This window comes from Pseudophryne corroboree, chromosome 9 (genome assembly GCF_028390025.1).
Source record: "Pseudophryne corroboree isolate aPseCor3 chromosome 9, aPseCor3.hap2, whole genome shotgun sequence".
Taxonomy (NCBI): domain Eukaryota; kingdom Metazoa; phylum Chordata; class Amphibia; order Anura; family Myobatrachidae; genus Pseudophryne; species Pseudophryne corroboree.
Genome location: NC_086452.1, coordinates 91,335,081 through 91,355,886, shown reverse-complemented (window position 1 = coordinate 91,355,886; position 20,806 = coordinate 91,335,081).

The following is a 20,806-nucleotide window of genomic DNA, read 5'->3' as shown; positions in this document are numbered from 1 at the left end:
CTCCTTTTGTGCCTCCAGTGGCACTTTGGGATCTCAATGTAGTTTTGGGTTCCAAAAGTCACATTGGTTTGAACCACTTAAATCTGTGGAGTTAAAATTAGAGATGAGCGGGTTCGGTTTCTCTGAATCCGAACCCGCCCGAACTTCATGTTTTTTTACACGGGTCCGAGCGACTCGGATCTTCCCGCCTTGCTCGGTTAACCCGAGCGCGCCCGAACGTCATCATCACGCTGTCGGATTCTCGCGAGGCTCGGATTCTATCGCGAGACTCGGATTCTATATAAGAAGCCGCGCGTCGCGGCCATTTTCACACGTGCATTGAGATTGATAGGGAGAGGACGTGGCTGGCGTCCTCTCCGTTTAGAAATTAAAATAGATAGGAGAGTGAGAGTGAGACACTTCATTTACTTACTGGAGCTTAGGAGGAGTTATACTAGTGACTGATGACCAGTGACCTGACCACCAGTGCAGTTTTATAATTTATTATTATTTAATAATCCGTTCTGTTCTTGTTCTCTGCCTGAAAAAAACGATACACAGTGACTCAGTCACACTCACATACCATATCTGTGCTCAGTCCAGTGTGCTGCATCATCTATGTATAATATCTGACTGTGCTCACACAGCTTAATTGTGGGGGAGACTGGGGAGCAGTTATAGGTTATAGCAGGAGCCAGGAGTACATATTAAACAGTGCACACTTTTGCTGCCAGAGTGCCACTGCCAGTGTGACTGACCACTGACCACTGTGACCAGTGACCTGACCACACTGACCACCAGTATAGTATATTGTGATTGAATGTCTGCCTGAAAAAGTACACTCGTCGTGTGACTTGTGTGGTGTTTTTTTATTCTATAAAAATTAAAAAACTCATTCTGCTGACAGACAGTGTCCACTCCAGCAGGTCCGTCATTATATAATATATACCTGTCCGGCTGCAGTAGTGATATATATATATTTTTTATATCATTATTTATCATCCAGTCTATACTAGCAGCAGACACAGTATGGTAGTTCACGGCTGTAGCTACCTCTGTGTCGGCACTCGGCAGTCCATCCATAATTGTATACCACCTACCCGTGGTTTTTTTTTTCTTTCTTCTTTATACATACTACATCTCATTATCATCCAGTCTATATTAGCAGCAGACATAGTACAGTACGGTAGTCCACGGCTGTAGCTACCTCTGTGTCGGCACTCGGCAGTCCATCCATAATTGTATACCACCTACCCGTGTTTTTTTTTTCTTTCTTCTTTATACATACTACATCTCATTATCAACCAGTCTATATTAGCAGCAGACACAGTACAGTACGGTAGTCCACGGCTGTAGCTACCTCTGTGTCGGCACTCGGCAGTCCATCCATAATTGTATACCACCTACCCGTGGTTTTTTTTTTCTTTCTTCTTTATACATACTACATCTCATTATCATCCAGTCTATATTAGCAGCAGACACAGTACAGTACGGTAGTCCACGGCTGTAGCTACCTCTGTGTCGGCACTCGGCAGTCCATCCATAATTGTATACCACCTACCCGTGGTTCTTTTTTTCTTTCTTCTTTATACATACTACATCTCATTATCAACCAGTCTATATTAGCAGCAGACACAGTACAGTACGGTAGTCCACGGCTGTAGCTACCTCTGTGTCGGCACTCGGCAGTCCATCCATAATTGTATACCACCTACCCGTGGTTTTTTTTTTCTTTCTTCTTTATACATACTACATCTCATTATCATCCAGTCTATATTAGCAGCAGACACAGTACAGTACGGTAGTCCACGGCTGTAGCTACCTCTGTGTCGGCACTCGGCAGTCCATCCATAAGTATACTAGTATCCATCCATCTCCATTGTTTACCTGCGGTGCCTTTTAGTTGTGCCTATTAAAATATGGAGAACAAAAATGTTGAGGTTCCAAAATTAGGGAAAGATCAAGATCCACTTCCACCTCGTGCTGAAGCTGCTGCCACTAGTCATGGCCGAGACGATGAAATGCCAGCAACGTCGTCTGCCAAGGCCGATGCCCAATGTCATAGTACAGAGCATGTCAAATCCAAAACACCAAATATCAGTAAAAAAAGGACTCCAAAACCTAAAATAAAATTGTCGGAGGAGAAGCGTAAACTTGCCAATATGCCATTTACCACACGGAGTGGCAAGGAACGGCTGAGGCCCTGGCCTATGTTCATGGCTAGTGGTTCAGCTTCACATGAGGATGGAAGCACTCAGCCTCTCGCTAGAAAACTGAAAAGACTCAAGCTGGCAAAAGCACCGCAAAGAACTGTGCGTTCTTCGAAATCCCAAATCCACAAGGAGAGTCCAATTGTGTCGGTTGCGATGCCTGACCTTCCCAACACTGGACGTGAAGAGCATGCGCCTTCCACCATTTGCACGCCCCCTGCAAGTGCTGGAAGGAGCACCCGCAGTCCAGTTCCTGATAGTCAGATTGAAGATGTCAGTGTTGAAGTACACCAGGATGAGGAGGATATGGGTGTTGCTGGCGCTGGGGAGGAAATTGACCAGGAGGATTCTGATGGTGAGGTGGTTTGTTTAAGTCAGGCACCCGGGGAGACACCTGTTGTCCGTGGGAGGAATATGGCCGTTGACATGCCTGGTGAAAATACCAAAAAAATCAGCTCTTCAGTGTGGAGGTATTTCAACAGAAAAGCGGACAACAGGTGTCAAGCCGTGTGTTGCCTTTGTCAAGCTGTAATAAGTAGGGGTAAGGACGTTAACCACCTCGGAACATCCTCCCTTATACGTCACCTGCAGCGCATTCATAATAAGTCAGTGACAAGTTCAAAAACTTTGGGCGACAGCGGAAGCAGTCCACTGACCAGTAAATCCCTTCCTCTTGTAACCAAGCTCACGCAAACCACCCCACCAACTCCCTCAGTGTCAATTTCCTCCTTCCCCAGGAATGCCAATAGTCCTGCAGGCCATGTCACTGGCAATTCTGACGAGTCCTCTCCTGCCTGGGATTCCTCCGATGCATCCTTGCGTGTAACGCCTACTGCTGCTGGCGCTGCTGTTGTTGCTGCTGGGAGTCGATGGTCATCCCAGAGGGGAAGTCGTAAGCCCACTTGTACTACTTCCAGTAAGCAATTGACTGTTCAACAGTCCTTTGCGAGGAAGATGAAATATCACAGCAGTCATCCTACTGCAAAGCGGATAACTGAGGCCTTGGCATCCTGGGTGGTGAGAAACGTGGTTCCGGTATCCATCATTACTGCAGAGCCAACTAGAGACTTGTTGGAGGTACTGTGTCCCCGGTACCAAATACCATCTAGGTTCCATTTCTCTAGGCAGGCGATACCGAAAATGTACACAGACCTCAGAAAAAGAGTCACCAGTGTCCTAAAAAATGCAGCTGTACCCAATGTCCACTTAACCACGGACATGTGGACAAGTGGAGCAGGGCAGGGTCAGGACTATATGACTGTGACAGCCCACTGGGTAGATGTATGGACTCCCGCCGCAAGAACAGCAGCGGCGGCACCAGTAGCAGCATCTCGCAAACGCCAACTCTTTCCTAGGCAGGCTACGCTTTGTATCACCGCTTTCCAGAATACGCACACAGCTGAAAACCTCTTACGGCAACTGAGGAAGATCATCGCGGAATGGCTTACCCCAATTGGACTCTCCTGTGGATTTGTGGCATCGGACAACGCCAGCAATATTGTGTGTGCATTAAATATGGGCAAATTCCAGCACGTCCCATGTTTTGCACATACCTTGAATTTGGTGGTGCAGAATTTTTAAAAAAACGACAGGGGCGTGCAAGAGATGCTGTCGGTGGCCAGAAGAATTGCGGGACACTTTCGGCGTACAGGCACCACGTACAGAAGTCTGGAGCACCACCAAAAACTACTGAACCTGCCCTGCCATCATCTGAAGCAAGAAGTGGTAACGAGGTGGAATTCAACCCTCTATATGCTTCAGAGGTTGGAGGAGCAGCAAAAGGCCATTCAAGCCTATACAATTGAGCACGATATAGGAGGTGGAATGCACCTGTCTCAAGTGCAGTGGAGAATGATTTCAACGTTGTGCAAGGTTCTGATGCCCTTTGAACTTGCCACACGTGAAGTCAGTTCAGACACTGCCAGCCTGAGTCAGGTCATTCCCCTCATCAGGCTTTTGCAGAAGAAGCTGGAGACATTGAAGGAGGAGCTAACACGGAGCGATTCCGCTAGGCATGTGGGACTTGTGGATGGAGCCCTTAATTCGCTTAACAAGGATTCACGGGTGGTCAATCTGTTGAAATCAGAGCACTACATTTTGGCCACCGTGCTCGATCCTAGATTTAAAGCCTACCTTGGATCTCTCTTTCCGGCAGACACAAGTCTGCTGGGGTTGAAAGACCTGCTGGTGAGAAAATTGTCAAGTCAAGCGGAACGCGACCTGTCAACATCTCCTCCTTCACATTCTCCCGCAACTGGGGGTGCGAGGAAAAGGCTCAGAATTCCGAGCCCACCCGCTGGCGGTGATGCAGGGCAGTCTGGAGCGACTGCTGATGCTGACATCTGGTCCGGACTGAAGGACCTGACAACGATTACGGACATGTCGTCTACTGTCACTGCATATGATTCTCTCACCATTGAAAGAATGGTGGAGGATTATATGAGTGACCGCATCCAAGTAGGCACGTCACACAGTCCGTACTTATACTGGCAGGAAAAAGAGGCAATTTGGAGGCCCTTGCACAAACTGGCTTTATTCTACCTAAGTTGCCCTCCCACAAGTGTGTACTCCGAAAGAGTGTTTAGTACCGCCGCTCACCTTGTCAGCAATCGGCGTACGAGGTTACATCCAGAAAATGTGGAGAAGATGATGTTCATTAAAATGAATTATAATCAATTCCTCCGTGGAGACATTGACCAGCAGCAATTGCCTCCACAAAGTACACAGGGAGCTGAGATGGTGGATTCCAGTGGGGACGAATTGATAATCTGTGAGGAGGGGGATGTACACGGTGATATATCGGAGGATGATGATGAGGTGGACATCTTGCCTCTGTAGAGCCAGTTTGTGCAAGGAGAGATTAATTGCTTCTTTTTTGGTGGGGGTCCAAACCAACCCGTCATTTCAGTCACAGTCGTGTGGCAGACCCTGTCACTGAAATGATGGGTTGGTTAAAGTGTGCATGTCCTGTTTATACAACATAAGGGTGGGTGGGAGGGCCCAAGGACAATTCCATCTTGCACCTCTTTTTTCTTTAATTTTTCTTTGCGTCATGTGCTGTTTGGGGAGGGTTTTTTGGAAGGGACATCCTGCGTGACACTGCAGTGACACTCCTAGATGGGCCCGGTGTTTGTGTCGGCCACTAGGGTCGCTTATCTTACTCACACAGCTACCTCATTGCGCCTCTTTTTTTCTTTGCGTCATGTGCTGTTTGGGGAGGGTTTTTTGGAAGGGACATCCTGCGTGACACTGCAGTGACACTCCTAGATGGGCCCGGTGTTTGTGTCGGCCACTAGGGTCGCTTATCTTACTCACACAGCTACCTCATTGCGCCTCTTTTTTTCTTTGCGTCATGTGCTGTTTGGGGAGGGTTTTTTGGAAGGGACATCCTGCGTGACACTGCAGTGCCACTCCTAGATGGGCCCGGTGTTTGTGTCGGCCACTAGGGTCGCTTATCTTACTCACACAGCTACCTCATTGCGCCTCTTTTTTTCTTTGCGTCATGTGCTGTTTGGGGAGGGTTTTTTGGAAGGGACATCCTGCGTGACACTGCAGTGACACTCCTAGATGGGCCCGGTGTTTGTGTCGGCCACTAGGGTCGCTTATCTTACTCACACAGCTACCTCATTGCGCCTCTTTTTTTCTTTGCGTCATGTGCTGTTTGGGGAGGGTTTTTTGGAAGGGACATCCTGCGTGACACTGCAGTGACACTCCTAGATGGGCCCGGTGTTTGTGTCGGCCACTAGGGTCGCTTAGCTTAGTCATCCAGCGACCTAGGTGCAAATTTTAGGACTAAAAATAATATTGTGAGGTGTGAGGTATTCAGAATAGACTGAAAATGAGTGTAAATTATGGTTTTTGAGGTTAATAATACTTTGGGATCAAAATGACCCCCAAATTCTATGATTTAAGCTGTTTTTTAGTGTTTTTTAAAAAAAACACCCGAATCCAAAACACACCCGAATCCGACAAAAAAAATTCGGTGAGGTTTTGCCAAAACGCGGTCGAACCCAAAACACGGCCGCGGAACCGAACCCAAAACCAAAACACAAAACCCGAAAAATTTCCGGCGCTCATCTCTAGTTAAAATATCTCACATGGAAAGTGGTCATGCTGTTGGCCCTGGCCTTGGCCAGGCGCGTGTCAGAATTGGCGGCTTTATCCTGAAAAAGCCCTTATCTGATTTTCCATTTGGACAGGGCGGAATTGAGGACTCGTCCTCAGTTTCTCCCCAAGGTGGTTTCAGCGTCTCACCTGAACCAACCTATTGGTGGTGCCTGCGGCTACTAGGGACTTGGAGGCCTCCAAGTTGCTAGACGTTGTCAGTGCCCTGAAAATATATGTTTCCAGGACGGCTGGAGTCAGAAAATCTGACTCGCTGTTTATCCTGTGTGCACCCAACAAGCTGGGTGCTCCTGCTTCTAAGCAGACTATTGCTCGTTGGATTTGTAGTACAATTCAGCTTGCACATTCTGTGGCAGGCCTGCCACAGCCAAAAATCTGTAAATGCCCACTCCACAAGGAAGGTGGGCTCATCTTGGGCGGCTGCCCGAGGGGTCTCGGCTTTACAACTTTGCCGAGCAGCTACTTGGTCAGGAGCAAATACGTTTGTAAAATTCTACAAAATTGATATCCTGGCTGAGGAGGACCTGGAGTTCTCTCATTTGGTGCTGCAGAGTCATCCGCACTCTCCCGCCCGTTTGGGAGCTTTGGTATAATCCCCATGGTCCTTACGGAGTCCCCAGCATCCACTTAGGACGTTAGAGAAAATAAGAATTTACTTACCGATAATTCTATTTCTCATAGTCCGTAGTGGATGCTGGGCGCCCATCCCAAGTGCGGATTGTCTGCAATACTTGTACATAGTTATTGTTACAAAAATCGGGTTATTATTGTTGTGAGCCATCTTTCAGAGGCTCCTCTGTTATCATGCTGTTAACTGGGTTCAGATCACAGGTTGTACAGTGTGATTGGTATGGCTGGTATGAGTCTTACCCGGGATTCAAAATCCTTCCTTATTGTGTACGCTCGTCCGGGCACAGTATCCTAACTGAGGCTTGGAGGAGGGTCATGGGGGGAGGAGCCAGTGCACACCAGATAGTCCTAAAGCTTTCTTTAGATGTGCCCAGTCTCCTGCGGAGCCGCTATTCCCCATGGTCCTTACGGAGTCCCCAGCATCCACTACGGACTATGAGAAATAGAATTATCGGTAAGTAAATTCTTATTATTGAATACTTTTCTGCCATTTTGGCTGTAACTTTTGCATTATCGTAGTCGACACTGGAGTCAAACTCCGTGTCGATATCAGATACCATAATGAGATATCATGGTGATGGGACCTAAATCTAAGCACAGAATGCATTTATGTTACATATACACCTGCAAATCTAAATTGCAGTGTAAAAATAAAGCAGTCAGTATTTACCATGCACAGAAATGAAATAACCCACCCAAATCTAACTCTCTCTGCACATGTTATATCTGCCTCCCCTGCAGTGCACATGGGGGGTCATTCCGAGTTGTTCGCTCGCAAGCTGCTTTTAGCAGCTTTGCACACGCTAAGCCGCCGCCTACTGGGAGTGAATCTTAGCATATTAAAATTGCGAACGAAAGATTAGCAGAATTGCGAATAGACACTTCTTAGCAGTTTCTGAGTAGCTCCAGACTTACTCGGCATCTGCGATCAGTTCAGTGCTTGTCGTTCCTGGTTTGACGTCACAAACACACCCAGCGTTCGCCCAGACACTCCCCCGTTTCTCCAGCCACTCCCGCGTTTTTCCCAGAAACGGTAGCGTTTTTTCACACACTCCCATAAAACGGCCTGTTTCCGCCCAGAAACACCCACTTCCTGTCAATCACATTACGATCACCAGAACGAAAAAAAAACCTCGTAATGCCGTGAGTAAAATTCCTAACTGCATAGCAAATTTACTTGGCGCAGTCGCACTGCGGACATTGCGCATGCGCATTAGCGACTATTCGCTCCGTTGCGACAAAAAAATAACGAGCGAACAACTCGGAATGACCTCCATGGTTTTTCCCAATTGCTAACAAACTTGCTGCTGCGATCAACTCAGAATTACCCCCAATATACTGGGGACGTTATATGTGAGTAACACTACTGTGAGTGTTATATGTAAGCTGCTAATTGTGTGTGTACAGGGGGTGTGGAAATAAATATATTTCTCTAACGTCCTAGTGGATGCTGGGGACTCCGTAAGGACCATGGGGAATAGACGGGCTCCGCAGGAGACTGGGCACTCTAAGAAAGATTTAGTACTACTGGTGTGCACTGGCTCCTCCCTCTATGCCCCTCCTCCAGACCTCAGTTAGAATCTGTGCCCGGACAGAGCTGGGTGCATTTTAGTGAGCTCTCCTGAGCTTGCTAATAAGAAAGTATTTTAGTTAGGTTTTTTATTTTCAGAGAGCTTCTGCTGGCAACAGACTCTCTGCTACGTGGGACTGAGGGGAGAGAAGCTAACTGCGGCTAGGTTGCGCTTCTTAGGCTACTGGACACCATTAGCTCCAGAGGGATCGAACACAGGACCTGACCTTGTCGTCCGTTCCCGGAGCCGCGCCGCCATCCCCCTCGCAGAGCTAGAAGACAGACGCAGGCGGGTTGAAGCAAGAAGACGTCAAAATCGGCGGCAGAAGACTCCTGTCTTCATATGAGGTAGCGCACAGCACTGCAGCTGTGCGCCATTGCGCCCACACTAACCCACACACTTTGGTCACTGTAGGGTGCAGGGCGCAGGGGGGGGCGCCCTGGGCAGCAATTCAGTACCTCCTGGCAAAAGCAGCATATATACAGTTGGACACTGTTATATGCATGAGCCCCTGCCATTAATTTTACACAAAATCGCGGGACAGAAGCCCGCCGCTGAGGGGGCGGGGCCTTCTTCCTCAGCACTCACCAGCGCCATTTTCTCTCCACAGCTCCGCTGAGAGGAAGCTCCCCAGGCTCTCCCCTGCAGAAGCACGATAGAGAGGCGGGTGAAAAAGAGAGGGGGGGCACATAAATTTGGCGTAAAAACAATATATACAGCAGCTACTGGGTTAACACTAAGTTACTGTGTGATTCCTGGGTCATATAGCGCTGGGGTGTGTGCTGGCATACTCTCTCTCTGTCTCTCCAAAGGGCCTTGTGGGGGAACTGTCTTCAAATAGAGCATCCCCTGTGTGTGTGGTGTGTCGGTACGTGCGTGTCGACATGTCTGAGGTAAAAGGCTCCCCTAAGGAGGAGATAGAGCAAATATGTGTGTGAGAGGGTGTCTCCGTCGACAACGCTGACACCTGTTTGGATATGTGTAAGTGCTAAGGTGAATTTATTGCACAAAAGATTAGAGAACAGGCTGGATATCTACCCATGTCTGTCCCTATGGCACAGAGACCTTCAGAGTCTCACAATGCTCACTATCCAAAATAATAAACACTGATATCGACATGGAGTTTGACTCCAGTGTCGACTACGATAATGCAAAAGTTACAGCCAAAATGGCAGAAAAGTATTCAATATATGATTATTGTAATAAAAGATGATTTGCATATCACTGATGACTCATTTGTCCCTGACACAAGGGTACACATGTTAAGGGGAAGAAAGCTGAGGTAAATTTCCCTCCTCTCATGAGGAAAAAGAGTGGGAATCTCCAGACAAGAGACTGCAGCTTCCCACAAAGAATTCTCAGGCAGTATCCTTTCCCCACTAGGGCCAGGATGGGATGGGAATCTTCCCCTAGGGTGTCACATTTGCCCAGAAGGTAGCCCTAGCTATTCTCAGGGATCCTGCAGATAGCGTGCACATTCTGGTACACTACTCAGACCGGCGATTGTGTCGGCATGGGTTTATAGCGCTGTGGCAGCGTGGACAGGTACCTTATCAGCAGAGATTGAGACCCTAGTATGCATATAGATATATATATATGTATATATAGAGATATATATATATATATATTAAAGATACTGTCTTAAGAGATATGTATATATAAAACATGCCCAAAGAGACATGAGTATACTGGGTCCTAGAGTCAAAGCTATGTCGATTTCTGCTTGACGGGTCCTGTAGAATATGCAATGGACAGATGATGCCGACTTAAGAGGCATATGGAAGGCTAAGGACTGTGTGGAGAAGGGTTCTCGGACCTGGTCTCCACAGCTATAGCGGGTAATTCTGATATTTTGCCTTATATTCCTGCACAGCCTAGGAAAGCACGAACATGTCGCTGGGGCTCCACAGGCGGAGCTAGGCCCGGTGGGGGCACGCCTTCGTAAGTTCAGCCACAGGTGGGTTCACTCCCTGTTGGATCCCGGGGCAATAGATATTGTGTCTCAGGGATACAAGCTGGACTTTGAGAAGATGCCCCCTCACCGACGGCCCTGCCGGCTTCCCCCCACAAGAGGGAAACAGTGTTAACTGCAATTCACAAATTGTATCTTCAACAGGTAGTGGTCAAGGTTCCCCTCCTTCAACAAGGAGGGGGTTATTATTCGACCATGTTGTAGTCCCGAAACCAGACGGTTCGGTCAGACCCATATTGAATTTAAAATCCCTGAACATATACCTGAAAAAGTTCATGTTCAAGATGGAATCGCTAAGAGCGGTCATTGCAAGCCTGAAAGGGGGAGATTTTATGGTGACTCGGGACATAAAGGATGCATACCTTCACGTCCCCATTTATCCACCTCATCAGGCGTACCTCAGAATTGCGGTACGGGATTGTCATTACCAATTTCAGACGTGCCGCTTGGTCTCTCCACAGCCTTGAGAATATTCACCATGGTAATGGCGGAAATGATGGTTCTCCTGCGGAAGCAATGTGTCACTATTATCACGTACTTGGACGATCTCCTCATAAAAGCGAGATCAAGAGAGCAGTTGCTGAACAGCGTATCACTTTCTCTGGAAGTGTAACGGCAACACGGCTGGATTCTATATATTCCAAAGTCGCAGTTGGTTCTTACAGCTCATCTGCCTCTTCTAGGCATGATCCTAGACAAAGACCAGAAAAGGGTTTATCTCCCGATAGAGAGAGCTCAGGAACTCGTGACACTGGTCAGGAATTTATTAAAACCAAAACAGGTGTCAGTGCATCACTGCACTCGAGTCCTGGGAAGGAGGGTGGCATCATACGAGGCCATTCCCTTCGGCAGGTTCCATACGAGGACCTTCCAATGGGACTTACTGGACAAGTGGCCCGGATCACATCTTCAGATGCATCGGTTAATCACCCTATCCCCCAGAGCCAGGGTGTCTCTCCTGTGTTGGCTGCAGAGTGCTCACCTTCTCGAAGGTCGCAGTTTCGGCATTCAGGACGGGGTCCTGGTGTCCACGGAGGCAAGCCAACGAGGGTGGGGAGCAGTCACACAGGGAAGAAATTTCCAAGGGCTGTGGTCAAGGCAGGAGACTTGCTTTCACATCAATATCCTGGAACTAAGGGCCATATACAACGCCCTAAGTCAAGCGGAGACCCTGCTTCGCGACCAACCGGTTCTGATTCAGTCAGACAATTTCACCGCAGTGGCTCATGTAAACCGCCGAGGCGGCACAAGGAGCAGGGTGGCGATCGTAGAAGCCACCAGAGTTCTTCGCTGGGCGGAGAATCACGTAAGCGCACTGTCAGCAGTGTTCATTCCGGGAGTGGACAACTGGGAAGCAGACTTCCTCAGCAGGCACGACCTCCACCCGGGAGAGTGGGGACTTCATCAAGAAGTCTTCGCGCAGATTGTAGGTCGGTGGGAACTGCCACAGGTGGACATGATGGCATCCCGCCTCAACAAAAAGCTACAGAGGTATTGCGCCAGGTCAAGAGACCCTCAGGCGATAGCTGTAGACGCACTGGTGACACCGCGGATGTTCCAGTCAGTTTATGTATTTCCTCCTCTTCCTCTCATAGAGAATCATAAGGAAAAGTGGAGTGAGAACAATACTCATTGTTCCGGATTGGCCAAGAAGGACTTGGTATCCAGATCTGCAAGAAATGCTCACAGAGGACCCATAGCCTCTGCCTTTCAGACAGGACTTGTTGCAGCAGGGGTCCTGTCTGTTCCAAGACTTACCGCAGCTGCGTTTGTTGGCTTGGCGGTTGAACGCCGGATCCGGGCAGAAAAAGGCATTCCGGATGTGGTTATTCCTACACTGATAAAGACTAGGAAGGAGGTGACGGCTAAACATTATCACCGTATATGGCGGAAAAGAATGTTGCTTGGTGTGAGGCCAGGAATGCCCCTACGGAGGAATTCCAGCTGGGCCATTTCTTTCACTTCCTACAGTCAGGAATGACATTGGGCCTGAAATTGGGTTCCATTAGGGTCCAGGTTTCGGCCCTATCCATTTTCTTTCAAAAAGAACTGACTTATCTTCCTGAAGTCCAGACGTTGTATAGGGAGTGCTGCATATTCAGCCCCCTTTTGTGCCACCAGTGGCACTTTGGGATCTTAACGTGGTGTTGAGTTTCCTGAAATCTCACTGGTTTGAGCCACTTCAGACCGTGGAGTTAAAATATCTCACGTGCAAGGTGGTCATGCTATTGGCCTTAGCTTCGGCTAGGCCTGTGTCAGAATTGGCGGCTTTGTCATGTAAAAGCCCCTATCTGGTTTTCCATATGGACAGGGCAGAATTACGGACTCGTCCGCAATTTCTGCCGAAGGTGGTGTTATCTTTTCATTTGAACCAACCTATTGTGGTGCCTGCGGCTACTCGTGACTTGGAGGATTCCAAGTGGTTAGATGTAGTCAGGGCTTTAAAGATCTATGTAGCCAGGACGGCTGGAGCCAGGAAACTTGACTCGCTGTTTATCCTGTATGCATCCAACAAGCTGGGTGCTCCTGCTTCAAAGCAAACCATTGCTCGCTGGATCTGTAACACGATTCAGCAGGCTCATTCTGCGGCTGGATTGCCGCATCCAAAATCAGTGAAAGCCCATTCCACAAGGAAAGTGGGCTCTTCTGGGGCGGCTGCCCGAGGGGTCTCGGCATTACAGCTTTGCCGAGCAGCTACTTGGTCGGGTTCAAACACGTTGGCTAAGTTCTACAAGTTTGATACCCTGGCTGAGGAGGACCTTGTGTTTGCCCATTCGGTGCTGCAGAGTCATCCGCACTCTCCCGCCAGTTTGGGAGCTTTGGTATAATCCCCATGGTCCTTACGGAGTCCCCAGCATCCACTAGGACGTTAAAGAAAATAAGATTTTACTCACCGGTAAATCTATTTCTCGTAGTCCGTAGTGGATGCTGGGCGCCCGTCCCAAGTGCGGACTTTCTGCAATACGTGTATATAGTTATTGCTTAATAAAGGGTTATGTTATGTTGGCATCAATTGTTTGATGCTCTGTTGTTGTTCATACTGTTGACTGGGTAAGTTTATCACAAGTTATACGGTGTGATTGGTGTGGCTGGTATGAGTCTTACCCTGGATTCCAAAATCCTTTCATTGTAATGTCAGCTCTTCCGGGCACAGTTTCCTTAACTGAGGTCTGGAGGAGGGGCATGGAGGGAGGAGCCAGTGCACACCAGTAGTACTAAATCTTTCTTAGAGTGCCCAGTCTCCTGCGGAGCCTGTCTATTCCCCATGGTCCTTACGGAGTCCCCAGCATCCACTACGGACTACGAGAAATAGATTTACCGGTGAGTAAAATCTTATTATTTAGAGTTTCATAATATAAAGTTGCAAGACCATGCCCACTTTCTCAGGAGCGCGCACGCCTTAGGCATTAGAGGGGTAGGGGGCACTTTAAAATTTCTTGCTCGGGTTGCTAGTAGGTCTGGAGCCAGCCCTGCTAGTTAGTACAGATGTGTCCTTTATACTGTGCTCATGTCGCACAAAATGGCCCTTCTCAGCGCGCCAGGTTCCGTGCAGCTTGCCTGCGCCAAGTGTCTTATTCACATAATTAAAACAATTGGGAGAAAACTACATTGCTTGCTTTCCCCGACCAATTTAGTGAGTGACTGCTGCCGATTCAGCTATTGATGTTTCCAAAGATAACCGGCATTACGCAGAGTGGAGGAGAATTTCCCACCATTATGTACTGTACAGGAATAACGCCGAGATGGAGAGGAGACAGGTGGCCGCTGAGAAAGCCAGTTAATGCTGCAGGAGAGGTTAGTACATCCCACCCAGAGAGAGCGAGGAAGAAGGGGAGAGACAACGCAGAGGGAGAGAGGAAGAACGGGGAGACAGCAGATAGAGAGAGATGAATAGGGGAAGATGGAAGAGAGAAAAGGAACAGAGGGAGATGGGGGAGAGAGAGAAGGAACAGAGGGAGATGGGAGAGAGAGAGAAGGAACAGAGGGAGATGGGAGAGAGAGAGAAGGAACAGAGGGAGATGGGGGGGAGAGAGAGAAGGAACTGAGGGAGATGGGGGGGGATAGAGAGAAGCAACAGAGGGAGATGGGAGAGAGAGAAGGAACAGAGGGAGATGGGGGAAAGAGAGAAGGAACAGAGGGAGATGGGGGGAGAGAGAGAAGGAACAGAGGGAGATGGGAGAGAGAGAAGCAACAGAGGGAGATGGGAGAGAGAGAAGGAACAGAGGGAGATGGGAGAGAGAGAGAGAAGGAACAGAGGGAGATAGGGGAGAGAGAAGGAATAGGGGAGATGGCAAAGAGAAAAAGAGCGAAAGAATAGGAGTATAAGGGGTAACAGGAGGAGAAATAGGGGGAGATAGGAGTGAGAACAGGGGGAGACTGTATACAAAGTCCAGCACCTCCCAGTGGAAATTTAGTTACAGGGAAAGTAGACAGGAGAAGGATGAGTGGGAAAGGGGAGGGGGAGTGGGGGAGACTCAAAAGGGTGGGGGGATATTAGCAACATACCGTACGGGCACGCGCGCGGGGGTACCTAGAAACCCTTCCCGGCAAGCGATGTATCATGCAGCTCACCGATGTGCAGCTGCATCCTCTGTCCATACACTATGACCGCTGGCTGTATGTAGCGAAATCAGCTCCTCCGAGGCTGTTCACACGGTAGAGCTTGTGAAGCAGTGGCGACAGACTGTCTTCACTCCCCAGTCCTACACAACACACTAACTCAGCAGCAAGGTTTGTGTGTGCAGGTGGGGATACGGGCACCGGTAGTTATGCTGGACGCATACCTCCCAACTGTCCCAATTTTCGCAGGACAGTCCCGTCTTTTTGGGACTGTCTCGCTGTCCCACCTGCGGGCCACAGTGTCCCGCAGTTGGGGGGGGGGGGGGGCATAGGCGTGCGCAGCACATTTTATTAGGGGGTGCACCGGCGGAGGGGCGTGGCTAGCACCAATTACTGGGCGTGTCTAACATTGCCTATTGGCATTCCCTTCTACTCCATATGCAACTTACCTATATGATGGTGTCTCACAACGGGAAACGTCTGAAGAAATGTATTTTTCCCGGCCAGACGGCATCTTCAGTCAGTATTCACTATTCATGTAGGATATCACATGGTCCGGAAGATGCCTGTTTGTGTATAATTTTCTATCCTTCACTCTGTGACACTCAGCCTGCCCCCCTTCACTCTGTGTCTTTCAACTCCACCCCCCCATTCACTCTGTGTCTTTCAACCTCCACCCCCCACTCACTGTGTCTTTCAGCCTGCCTCCCTTCCCCCATTCACTGGTAGCTGCCCTCACCTTTATGACCGTGTGAGTCGGTGGACAATGTCAGTGAGGCCAAGCAGGCACCACAGCAAGAAGAACTGCTAAGGCTTGAGCTGCACAAAGCGTTTTAGCAGGTCCCGTTCAGTGGGAGCCGCTTGGCAGGAAGAAGCCTGCACATGGACTCCTATGTGGCGACTGCACATATGTGGCGGTACTGCAGCTGCCATATCCAACAGCAGCTTGCTGCGGTTCAGCAGGATAACGGGACGACCGGATTTCAAGTAAAACACATACATGTATGTGTTCACACAGTGTGGCTCTGCCGCACTGTGTTCTACTTGAAATCCCATTCTGACCCTGGACGAATCCTGTTCTGCGGCATCCGGCGATGCCGCATATGTGTGATCCCAAAGCACTCCTTCCTGCCAAGCCTTCCACAGTATAATGTGACACAATAGAAGAATCAGTAGTTACATAAGGCACACAGCAGTAATAGCCACACAACAGTCAGTAGCGGATCTTGCTACAGGCACACAGGATTTTGGCCCGGGGCGCCGCCTTCTGGAGGGCGCCGTCGCCGTAGCAAGATCCGCTACTGGTGGTGCCCCCCGGTGCTGTGCTGTCACAGCTGTGCGGTGCACGATGCACCGCACGGAATTGTGGGAGCGGTACATAGACACTAGAGGTCATAATTGACCTCTAGTGTCTATGCTGTGCTATGGGAGAGACGTCATGACGTCTTTCCCATAGATCAGGGGAGCGGCGCCGGCGGCCGGAAATGGAGATAGAGGTAAGCAGCGGTCGGGAATCAGGAGCGGGGATGGTGAGTATTAATTAATTAGGGGCACAAGTCTACAGGGGGCCCAAGTCTACAGGGGGCATACCTGACCATGCCCCTTTATGAAGCCAGGCCCCTATTTTCGGCCGGGGCACCACAAGGGCTAGAACCGGCCCTGACAACAGCTACACTGGCAGAGTACATTATGGCCCTACATTCTCTGCTATTGCCACATTATATATAGTGATCCACTATTCCAAATGCAGCGCCCCACCCGCAGCTGTCACTCCAATGAATGTGAAACGGAATAAAATAGATTTTACTTACAGTACGTAAAAACAAAAAACAAAGTGGTGGATCCCACTAATAGGACAGCGGAAGTGGAGACAGGGATTTTGCAGGTTTTAACCTTTTTCCAGTGCTGCTGGGCATTCTGTAGGTTACACAGCACTAATTAGATCCCAAGAGAGAGGCACCAGGGGCGAGAGAAGGGCACTGACTGCAAGATCCACGGAAGAGGGAGAGGCAGAGAGAGAGAGAGAGAATGGGGAGGGGGGAGAAGCAGAGACAGACATGGAGAGAACAGCTGACCTGCTAGCACAGGAAATCCCACCTCACTGAGCCCAGCCCTCTGTGATTGGAGAGCAGCCAGCTTAGGCTCTTCGCGGCAGGAAGGTAATCAGAAACGGGCTGGCGGGCGGACCTACAGGTGACACGTGGTGTGACGTCATTGTGCAGTACAAGGAGGCGGAGGCGGGACTCGGTGGTTGCCGTTGATGGCCGGACACCGAGCGCGGGTGGGGGCAGGAATTGACCACTAAGCGATTACTGCACAGGCGTCTGTGACAGGGGGTGCCGGACATTAGGGGGTGCCTGTGCGCACCAGGCACCCCCCGTGTGCACGCCTATCTGGAGGATGGTAAAGCCAAGAGCAATGATCTGCGATATACAGTACTGTATGTAGTTGGTGCAGGCTGGAGAGAGAATAATTCTGCTACTATAATCACTGCAGCTAAAAGCAGCAAGTGCTGCAGGAGTCTTAGGCCTATTTATTAACGTTATTTTTATTTATTATTTTTACTAAAAATATGTGAAGAAGGGTGTTTCCACGGGTGTAGTACTGGTCACCTTACTGACGCCGGGATCCCGGCAGCATACCGACGCCGGGATCCCGGCGGGGAGGGGCGAGTGCAGCAAGCCCCTTGTGGGCTCGCTGCGCTCACCACGCTGCGGGCTCGGTGGCGACCTGCGGTCGCCACGGGTTCTATTCCCACTCTATGGGTGTCGTGGACACCCACGAGTGGAAATAGTCCCTGTTGGTCGGCATGCCGACCATCGGGATAGTGAGCCGTCGGGCTCACGGAGGAGGTCATGTGACTGTCGGTCAGCTGACCGGCGGTCACATGAATACCACCCGTTTCCTTTCCACACCCTATTCACATTATTCTAGTATCACTCAAATGTATTAAATGGCTTTGGAGCAGTTTTCATGGAAAACTGCTCCAAACCTTTAATTGCCATTTTTTTAGTAACCCTCATCGCATTCCCCATACTTATAATGGGAAATGCGATATGGACGAATTTACAAAAAAAAAGCTCTGTCCCTGCATGTGATAATTGGTACATCCGTGTGATGTAATCGATTATCGCAGTGTGGATTCGGACGATTTTATTACACCACATCCGCATCCTCGGATCACCATCTTTGGATGCGGATGGTGATAAATAGGTCCCTTAAGCTGGATACACACTATAGATTAATTATCTGTCCAATCTTTCCGGTTAGAATGAAAATCTGGTAACCTGCTGCAGGGCTGGCAGGGGATGTCGCTAGAGACCCGTGAGAGCGCGCATATCATGGGTACACACTGGTACACGATCCGTGGGATCGGGCTACATATTGGGCCTAATTCAGACCTGATCACTGCTGTGCATTTTCGCACAGCGGGCGATCAGGTCTGAACTGCGCATGCGCAGTCACCGCAGTGCACCAGCGCATGACAGAGATGCAAATGGCATCTCAGCCCTGATGATACAAATAGATTATAGAAACTACTGGGTGCGCAAATTAGCAGCTAAAGTCAGTGTTCCTCTCTAAGGAGGTTCCCTTTACCCTCACCACAAGTGTAGATAAAAACAGAAAATTGAGAGTTTCACTTAACTAGCGCTATATGTGAATTCTTCTTTGCTCCGTTATTCCATCATGTTTTCCACAACCAGTTGATGCATAAAATGAAAAAGATATGTATAGTGTAACACCGTTTTAATTACATTAACACATATACATAACATACAATAGACATTAATGAGATTTATGGTGTGGGATCAATTATTCAACAAAAAATCCCCTGGAGAGGCGAGTGAGGTAATATGTAGTTACCAGATTTCAGGGAACTGTGGTTTAGACAGTCCCTATCAGCGCGTGTGTCCCGTAATGGGTGTTCCGGATCAGCCCATCCACCACACAGATAGTCACTGCTGAATTTCGGATAAAACACTCTCCTCACAGGCGTCTTCAGTAGGAAACCGACACGTTTCAACCCTTAGCTAGGGTCTTTTTCAAGGTTCAGGTTAATAATGATCCTCTTTGGTAGTACCTTATTTAAATGTCCCTCCGCCAATCAAACTCCTTAAGACACAGCAGGAGCAAATTAGGTAATCGATCCTCCCTAGTGACGCTACACCGGACCTTAGCGTCTACTTCCGTGTATCATAGTTGTCCTGACAACATGAAATGTATTCGACCTCCTCCGACAGGCTACGCGGTGTCCTAGTTCCGGCTTCCTTGTTGTTATGGTAACCCGTCCGTTCCTGGTCCTCGCGTAACGTCATTTCCTGTGTTTCCTCTCTAAAGAGCACACTTTTATCTTATTTCCCAGTGCTCGTTTTGCAAGTCTGTGTCCATCCTAATGTCATTGTTCATATAATCAATATTACTAGCCATAAGTTTTAATAATTTAGATACATTTGTAGACGAGACGTAACGTCACTTCCGGTGACGTGTGAACAGGGAATAATATTTCTAAAAATAATCAAATCAAACATAGTATTATTTTCTTAATACGGATATATAGATACATATAGAAGATACTAGCAGCATATAAATAAATAACACAACATTATGACTTTAATATTCTAAAATGCTATAAAAACCATTTGATTTCAAAATCGGAGTTTAGGCCACCAGGTTTGAGTGTTTCTAAATCAAAAATGGCCTTCATCTCAGCTTTTGCTAATTGGTTGGCTTTATCATTTCGCCTCCAATGCCCTTTTATGTGTCGAATACCACAAAATATTTTAATTGCCCCTGTATTTCTCTGGTGGTGTGTTGAAAAATGTTCTGACAATGAGTGAGTTGTCAGTCCTTTTTTTATGTTTCGTAAGTGCTCACTAATGCGTACTTTAAGTGGCCTTGATGTACGTCCTATATACCATAATCCACAATTGCAATTAATGGCATATACCACGTTTGAACTGTTACAAGTAATAAAATCACTTATTTTCCAATTGTTTCCATTGATGGAAACTTCCGTGATTTTTCCTGTATCCGATTCTATGCCTCTACACCCCAGGCACAATCCGCACCTAAAGAAACCTTTAGATTTGATGGTGGACATTGGTTTTTTTGGTGGTTGTGCACTTTTTACTAATGAGGATTTCAGGTTTGGGGCTTTCCTGAATATACATTTTGGTTTTGGGGGTAGAAGGTTCCCAATGATTGGATCTTTTTTTAATATTCCCCAATGTTTCTTAAGGGATTGTTCTATGTTCTTGTACTGACTACTGAATGATGTAGTAAAGGCCCACTTAAATCTATTACTTTCCTTATTGGACAATTGGGGTTGTAATAGATCCTTTCTTTCTATAATTGCTACCTTATTCATGGCATCCTGTACTCTATCATTTTGATATCCTGAAGACAGAAATTTTCCTTTCATCTCTTCTGCTTGGGTTTCAAACAATTTTCGAGTGGTACAATTTCGTTTTAGACGTCTGAATTGACCCTCTGGTATAGATGCCAGCCAGTTAGGGTGGTGACAACTGGTAAAGCCTATGTATGCTCCAGAGTCAGTAGGTTTTTTAAAATTAATTGTTTGAATATGATTGTTTTCAATAAATATTGTTACGTCTAAAAAATTAATCCTGTCCTTACTGGACTCAAAAGTAAAATGAATATTCAAGGTATTATTATTTAAATAATTCTTAAAATCCATTAAAAGTTCTTCTCCTCCTCTCCAAATAAAAAACACGTCATCTATATATCTTCGCATCTCA